Here is a 10,000-nt window from a genome sequence, read left to right on the forward strand (position 1 = left end):
TATTATCAAGTAGTGTTTTTAATCACCAGTTCTTTAAATATATTTGGATATATTGATTAACGGGATTTCAAGATTAGAACGGATTAAGGCTTTGGACAGACAATTCTTGGAAATATTGATTTGGGATGTTGATGATCCAGCTCAGGCGGGATTGACCTAGGGTGCTATCTGGGATGCCAGCAGTGACGACGACATGGACCGCCTGAGCTTAGCACTGATTGTTCCGTAGAATTAACGGAGTTTACCGTTGATATATACGGAACTGTGGCAAAGGTGCTCTTTATGCGTTTCAGTCTATTGTGTAGTCGACGATGTCCATGTCAACATACACAAAGCACACACAAACACATATTATATATACATACATATATATATATATATATATATATCCGATGATATCAATAATAAGACGAAAGTACTAACTATTATCAAGTCTATTCACCTTTCACGATATCTACACACACAAATACACGCACACACAAACACACACACACACACACACTAAATATATATACACATAAACATACACACACACACACATATATATATATATATGTATGTATATAATATATATATATATATATATATATGTATATATATATGTATGTATACAATATATATATATATATATATATACATATATATATATATATATATGTATGTATATAATATAGATATATATATATATATATATGTATATATACAATATATATATATATATATATATATGTATATGTATATATACAATATATATATATATATATATGTATGTATACAATTTATATATATATATATATATATATCTAAGAGAGAGAGAGAGAGAGAGAGAGAGAGAGAGAGAGAGAGGGGCATATAGGAAGTCTTGACTTTAGAACCTATACATATACATCATCCCGTGCATTATCATGACGGATAACCTTGGCTATAATTTTAATTTTATAATCACCAATTTCATAAAAAATAAAACGCAGAGTATTCAAAGTCAAACTTGATTTCAACAGTATGAAATAACTATGAAACAACGACAGAAGAAAAATGTGAAAATTTTACAATTTCAAGTTATAGGGAACAATTCAGATCGTATATATTTGCAACAAAAAAGTTTTTTTTTTTCTAAAGGTAAATAACAATTGTTCACGACACGTCACCGTATTTTACAATTTTACGGGAAAGGAAGAATAAAATATGCAACTGAGAATGTACCATTACCTTAAAAAATGAATCAGAATAATATTTCTAGACATGACTATTATTATTATTATTATTATTATTATTATTATTATTATTATTATTATTATTATTATTATTATTATTATTATTATTATTATTATTATTATTTACATCAAGTTAGTTATACTCAGTGTTTAATAAAACAAAGTAGTAACAAAGATGTAGTAAAACTGAAAAATTTAATTAGCACAAATAAAACGTAGGTGAAATGGAAAATGTGAATGAGATTGCAATTTCACACTCAATAAACCGATAGAAAATAACGTTGATAGCAACATGACGTTCACGTCAGCAGAGCTGGAAAACATAACTGCAAAACAGTTTAAGCTTAGTAAAAATTAGATTAAATGTATGAGAGAAAAATAAAATTAGGCACTTGGGAGAAAGGAGTAAAATAGAAATGAAGCGATTAGGTAACCGAAGCTGGAAATCATGACTGGTAATGATATTATGAACTTTAGTGAAGAAAATGGGAAATATAATTTGAAATCAAAATAATCTCATTCTCCGTATGCCCTTCACGACCCAAATAGGGACTATATATATATATATATATATATATATATACCGTTAGAGCTCTAGGCTGCTCTCGACATGAAAAATAATTGATTCAGGCATTATGAATTCTCTAAAAGTAACATATGCTGATTCGAAAATATAATTAAAATATCAAAAATTTCGTTGCTCTTTAGGAAAATAAAAAAAATACTTGGGATTCGGAAAACATCGGTAATATAATTCTTAGAGAGAGAGAGAGAGAGAGAGAGAGAGAGAGAGAGAGAGAGAGAGCAATCTAATATAGAGGCGAAGAATTTTAAATACTGAGTTAACTGGCTTGGGAGAAGATTCATATATTACTATATTACTAATTTCTGGTATGGCAATTGTAAAGGCAAGATGAATAGGTTACTTGATGCATTTAAGCCTACTCAAAATACACACACAAACAATATATATATATATATATATATACATATATATATATATATATATATATGTATATATATATATATATATATATATTTATATATATATATATATATATATATTTATATATATATATATATATATATATGTATATATACCTATATATACAAAAAAAAATAAATATATATATATATATATATATATAAATATATATGTATAAAATATATATATATATATATATATATACATATATATATATATATGTATATATATATATATATATATATTTATATATATATATATATATATATATGTATATATACACACATATATATATGTATGTATGTATATATATATATATATATGTATATTTATATATATATATAGATATATATATGTATATATACACACACACACATATGTATATATATATATATATATATACATAATTATATATATATATATACATATAAATAGTTTTATATATATATATATATATATATATACATATATATATATTTAGGTGTGATTCTCGACAGTAAATTATTTTTGAGACACATATAAGGTCTGTGTCTTCTTCAATTACACAAAAAAATAGGCTTATTGAGAAAGTCTCTCAAGATTTTCAGTGATCAATCTATTTTGAAGAAGTGTTTTAATTCTTTCATTCTACCTTGTTTTGAGTATTGTTCTCCTGTCTGGTGTTCAGCTGCTGATTCTCATCTTGATTTGTTGGACAGAAACTTACGGTCTATTAAATTTCTTATTCCTGATCTGGATATTAATCTCTGGCACCGTCGTTCAATTAGTTCATTATGCATGTTGCATAAGATTTTTCATAACTCTGACCATCCTTTACATTCAGATCTCCCTGGACAATTCTATCCTGTTCGTAATACTAAGCAGGCAGTTAATTCTAATAGCCAGGCCTTCTCCATCACTAGGCTCAATACTACGCAGTACTCTAGAAGTTTTATTCCAGCTGTGACCAAGTTGTGAAATGATCTTCCTAATCGGGCGGTTGAATCAGTAGAACTTCAAAAGTTCAAAGTTGGAGCAAATGCTTTTTCGTTGACCAGGCGGACATGAATCTTTTTATATTTTCTTTATGACATATTTGTTTTAGATGTTGTTAATAGTTTATTTATGACATGTCTGTTTTGACGTTGTTACTTATTTTAGAATGATTTATTGTTAATTTGTTCTCTTCATTTATTTATTTTTCTTATTTTCTTTCCTGACTGGGCTACTTTTTCCTGTTGGAGCCCCTGGGCTTATAGCATCTTGCTTTTCCAACTAGGGTTGTAGCTTGGATAGTAATAATAATCATAATTATACTTATAAGGTCATTTTGTAGAATGTGGCATGAAGAGGCAAAACCTTATAAATGGGAATTATGAGTGTTGGTGAAAAAAATGGCCAAAACAGAGAGAACTAACTAATTGCATTAATTAAAAAAGCATCACTCTTACGTCAGTTGTTATGAAAATATATAGTATGCTTATTATTAAGAGACTGGAGAGAAAGAATAATTACAATATGAGAAATGAACAAGAGGAAATTTGAAAAGGTGGAAGCTGTACTGACCAAATCTTCATTTTGAGGCATTTACTGCAATACGTATAATATAGAAATTTAATGGCATTTATGGACTATGAAAAAGCCTTTGACTGTGAGCACCGGCAAATTTGGAAGTCCATCGTTATTATGAAATTCCTCTTAAATATGTGAATTTAATAAAGTTTGTTCATGAGCATAGTAAGTGTAAGTTCAAGTTAATGGAGTCTTATCAAAGGATTTTCCATTGAACAGTGGAGTACTCTAAGGGAATGTATTGTCACCTATGTTATTTAGCGTCCTCATGGATTTTGTAATGTATAGAACAGGAGAAGATGGTGGAGTAGTATTAGACTGGATTGGTAATATGAAATTAGCAAATCTAGAGTATGCTGATGATACTGTCTTTATTAGCAGAACACCACAGGATTTGCATTGCTTGCTTACCAGAATGCATGAAATATCACACGAAGCTGGCTCAGGATCAATAAAAGAAAGGCAGAGATGATCAGAATGGAGAATGCAGTGGAAGATGAAATATCATTTGAGGGAAAAAGGAATAATAAGGTAGAATAATTCAAGTATCTAGAAATTATGATATTCAATAGAGGGTGTTTAGAAATAGAATTTTATGAAAGATTAAAAAAAGCAAATCGGACGATGGCTAGGTTAAGAAAATTTTGAAATTAAATTTACTGAAATTACATATAAATCTTAGACTATATATCAATTTAGTGAGGTCGGTGTTATTATATGGACATGGAGTAATGGGTATGGCAAATAAATATTCTGTAATAGGTTTAGTAGATTTGAGAGCAAAGCCCTCAGGAGAATACTGGGAGTTTAATGGCAGAATTGTGATTAGAAATTAAACTATAAGAGACTACTCGAGTGCCATAAGTCAATGAGATCATGTGGGATGGATGAAAATTGTTTGGGTATGCTCTTTGCTCTCCCCCAAGATAGATTAGTTCCCCGAACTTTCAACTGGCACTAGAAGAGTTGGAAGACCCAGGCCTACATTGCTGAGGACTAAAAAACGCAAAGGAGGAGCTGATGAATGGAGAAGTATTGAATTAAATGGTCAAGATAGAGACGACTGGCGAAATCTAAACGACGACCTATGCGTTAATAAGCATAAGAGATATTGATGATGATGATGATGATGATGATATATATATATATATATATTGTGTGTGTGTGTGTGTGTGTGTATATTATATATATATATATGTGTGTGTGTGTGTGTGTTTATATATATATATTATATATATTTACATACATGTATATATATATATATATATGTATATATAGATATTTAGATAGATAGATACACACACACACATACACACACACACACACACACACATATATATATATATATATATATATTTTATATATGCAGTATATATATATATATATATATTTATATATGCAGTATTATATATATATATATATATAATTTATCTATACAAATATGTATATATTTATTTATATATATATATATATATATATTCATATATACATATATATATTCATATATACATATATATATATATTATATATATGCATATATATATATATATATATATATCTATATATATACATATCTATATATATATATATATATACATATCTATATATATATATATATATATATATGATAAATTTTGCACATTTAGAGGTGTTTTTCAAATTCAAATAAGCCATATAAATTTTTGATACATTAATGTCTGGATTCTCTCAACGACCTCGGGATTAGAGCCCCAGGCGAAATCACACAGAAACAACCTTGCCGACCAGGGTTCGATTACCGGCCGGTCACAAGCTCTTGCCTTTGTGTGATTTCGCTTAGGACTCTGATCCCGAGGTCGTTGAGAGAATCTAGGACATTAATGTATCAAAAATCTAAATGGCTTATTTGAATATATATATATATATATATATATGACTTATTTGAATATATATATATATATATATATATATGGCTTATTTGAATAAATATATATATATATATATATCCCCTCTGATGGTCCAGCACTTTGCTGCAGTAGAAGGGCTTGAGTGTCCCAATGATGGGCTGGGCAATGGCGGTGGGGTAGTTTATCCACCCTGGCAGGCTCAACCATACCGCTAAGGCCAGTTCTGAGAGACCAGACCAAGACTGGACCCCTATAGGCCTTCTCCTTTATTTGAAGATAGGCAAAGGCTAGGAGAAGGAAAACTCTAAAATGCAAACCAAACAAGACCCCAACGGCGGAGCTTCCCAGCTCCGGCGGAAGAGGGCAATGCCTGTCGGGCAGGCAACAAGGCGGGCCTTGACATAACAAGAACCCGGCAGCCCGATGCAACCAACATCGGAGAAGCCGCCTGTCTCATATGTCTTGAGCCGCGGTGAAAATGATGTGGGCCAAGTGTGTGTGCGTGGCTGTTGCAAAGCCACGACCACCCAAAACAATATACCTAGCTACTGGCATTCTGTCGTTTCCTCCACCCTTCTTCATCTCTTTCTCACCATCATCATCTTCACCACCAGCATGGGTGAAGGGGGCAGGCCTGGATAGCTGGAAGCCCTTAGCCCAAGACTGCACTCAGGCGGCGAGTCTAAGATTCAGTCGCTCTCTGGTGACGGTGCCGTGACACCAGAGGTTCGGCAGCTGGACCCGTGACTGGGGCTGGCCTATTGAGGACACCGCAGCCCACCCCACATGGGGAGGCCCCTAGAAAAGGTGGGGTAAATATCGGACACGGCAAACCCGTCTGGTCAGCTCACCGCGGCTGGCGGACATCCCACTAATGTAGTGGAAATAACAAGAAAAAGATATTAACCTTAGGTGCGTGAACATCCGCACCCTCCAAGACGTGACGAACACCAACCGCCCGGAACGACGTACAGCTAGCTCGCTTCAATGTTGATGTGGCGGCTCTTAGCGAGACCAGACTACCCGAAGAGGGCAACATCAAGGAAGCTGGAACAGGCTACACCATCTTTTGGAAAGGCAAGGACCTAGAGGAGCCTCGCATCCACGGTGTCAGCTTCGCCATCCGTTCCCAGCTAGTGCAGCAGCACAACCTCGCTCCCAAGGCCATCAGTGAGCGCTTGATGACTGTCCGCATCCCCATCACGCGGGACAGACATCTCACCCTGATCTCTGTCTACGCCCCGACTTATGACCTCAACCGAGGATAACAAAGCTGCCTTCTACACCAGCTCGACCGCACCATCCAAGCAGTGGCCGCCAATGACAAGCTCGTGGTGCTTGGCGACTTTAATGCCCGAGTAGGCAAAGACCATCGCCCGTGGGAGGGAATCATCGGCCGCCATGGCATTGGAAATTGCAACGCCAATGGCCAACTCCTATTGGGTCTGTGTGCAGAACACCAACTTGTGGTAACCAACACCATCTTCCAGTTACCAAAGCGACAAAAGACCACATGGAGACACCCACGGTCTAAACACTGCACATCCTGGACTACGTCCTGACCAGAGCCAGAGACCAAGGAGACGTCTGCATCACCCGATCCATGCCCGGAGCAGACGACTGCTGGACGGACCACAGACTCCTCATCTCCCGACTCTCCGTGACGACCCTACGACCACCCAGAAAGGCACTTGACAGCGTACCACACCAACGCTTTGATTGTAGTAAGCTCCGCAACCCGCAACCTGACTTTGGAAAACCAACCAACAACAGCTAACAAATGTGCTCACAAGGTAGCTGAAGCTGGTTGCCAAAGAGATGTCCGTGAAGCCCAGAACACCTGGTGGCAAAGAAAAAGCTGCAGAAATACAGAGTTTCGCTGACCAACGTGACCTGCGCAGCTTCTATTCAGCAACAAAGAAATATTCGGTCCCACACGGTCATCAGTGGGCAGCCTGAAGGACGCGGATGGGGCCACGACCATCACCGACAGTGAGGGCATCCTGGCCAGGTGGAGGTCTCACTTTGAGAACCTCCTCAATGACCAAGCAGACACCCCAGACGATCTCCTGCGAATGACCCCGCAGCATCCAGTCCGTCACTGGATGGCACTACCACCCTCCATCCATGACTTCAACAAGGCCCTGCAGCGCATGAAGCCCGGCAAAGCCCCAGGGCCAGACAACATCCCGTTGGAGCTCCTCACTCACGGTGGCCCCGGCTTGAGGAACCATTTGATGCTCCTTATACTGAAAATATGGGAGACCAAGACCCCCCCCAGTGACTTCCACGATGCAAACATCATTACCATCTTCAAGAAGGGAGACAGGGAGAACTGTAACAACTACCGGGGAATATCACTACTAAGCATCGCAAGTAAGATTTTCGCTCGGATTCTCCTTGACCGCCTACTTATTCTCGCAGAAGACGTCCTGCCAGAGTCCCAGTGCGGCTTTCGACCTTTTCGCGGGACCATAGACATGATCTTCTTGTGCGCGACAACTACAAGAGAAGAGCCTCGAACAACAACAGCCCATAATGTTCATCTTCTGGGATTTGAAAAAGGCCTTCGACAAAGTACCTCGACCTGTCATGTGGGCTGTCCTCAAAAGATATGGCTGCCCACCCGATTTTGTCAAGCTGGTGCGTGCTCTCCATGACGGAATGGTTGGGAGAGTCTGCCACCAGAACGCTCTTTCAGGCCCATTCCCCATCAACGGCGGCCTGAAGCAGGGCTGTGTTCTGGCCCCGACGTGTTTCTCGCTATACACCGCAGCAATGCTCAACGAGATTCCCACAGACACACCCTCAGTCGACCTACGTTTTCCGCATGGATGGAGGCGCTTTCAACCTCGCTAGACTCCGCGCCAGAACCAAGACCACCTTGTGTGCAGTGCGAGAACTGCAGTATGCTGACGACAATGCCACCACAGGGTCAGACGGCAGAGGACCTGCAGTCGTTAGCTGATGCATACAACTCTGCCTACGAACGTTTTGGGATGCAAGTCAATTCAGACAAAACCAAGACCCTCGTCCAACATCCACCAGGACTGATGCTCCCCAACTTCAATACCACAGTGAAATGACCAACCGTTAGAACAGGTGGACCAGTTCTCATACCTAGGGAGCATCCTAACATCAGCTCCCACAAGCAAAAAGGACGTGGAGAACAGGATCAGGGCAGCCCACTCCGCCTTTGGCCGACTCAACTGCCGCATATTTAACAACCACACACTGACAATGACCACCAAAATAATGGTGTTCAGGGCAGTAGTCCTCTCCACACTCCTGTATGCATGTGAAACACGGACGCTATATAGAAACGATATTAAAATCCTAGAACGCTTCCAACAATTGAAACTGAGGCAGATCTTGAAAATCCCCTGGAGAGCCACACCACCAACATTGAAGTCTTAGAACGTGCCTCGCTGACCAGCGTGGAGGCCACCATCATCCACCACCGCCTCCGCTGGATAGGACACGTGCATAGGATGGATCCATCTAGGCTACCAAAGAAAATATTCTACGGAGAACTGACCCAGGGCACCAGACCACGAGGAGCCCCGAAAATGCACTATAAAGATCAACTAAAGCGCACCCTGGCTCTAACTGACATCGATCCTTCCTCATGGGAAGAAACAGCCAGGGACAGGAAAACCTGGAGGAGTACAGTACACCATGGCACCGTGGACTTCGAAGAAAGGAGGAGACAAAATGAGGAGGCTAAGAGGAGAAGAAGGAGAGAGCGATTAGAACAGCCACGCCCACCACGTACCCTCCCCATTGTGAACACTGTCGCAACTCTTCCACCACAGGACTAGGACTTACAGCCACATCAGGCATAAGCACCCACCCCACAGATAGGAGGCTGATGGCTAACGACAGAACCCAATACTCGGACACGAGTGGGCACAGACAAATATATATATATATATATATATATTTATATATAAATATATATATATATATATATATCCAGACATACATGCATATATATATATATATATTTTTATATCCAGACATACATGCATATATATATATATATATATATACACGTATATATATATGTGTGTGTATATATATATGTGTGTGTATATATATATATATATATATAAGCAAAATAACCACTGAGAAAAATGAAAATATATATGTATGTATTTATGCATGAATGTGTGTGAAAGGTGTTTTGAGAAAAATCGAGAACAAGGTAATGCTTTGATCTTATAACGAAAATTTCAAGTATTAATTAGATATTAAAATTATAGAAAGAATATTCAAATACATCACTTTCAGAAAAAAAATATTAGTAGGATCGCAAACCCATGTTTTAATATCATATGAAGAGTTAAATATTTCAAGATCAC

Source organism: Palaemon carinicauda, chromosome 6 (genome assembly GCF_036898095.1).
Source record: "Palaemon carinicauda isolate YSFRI2023 chromosome 6, ASM3689809v2, whole genome shotgun sequence".
Taxonomy (NCBI): Eukaryota; Metazoa; Arthropoda; class Malacostraca; order Decapoda; family Palaemonidae; genus Palaemon; species Palaemon carinicauda.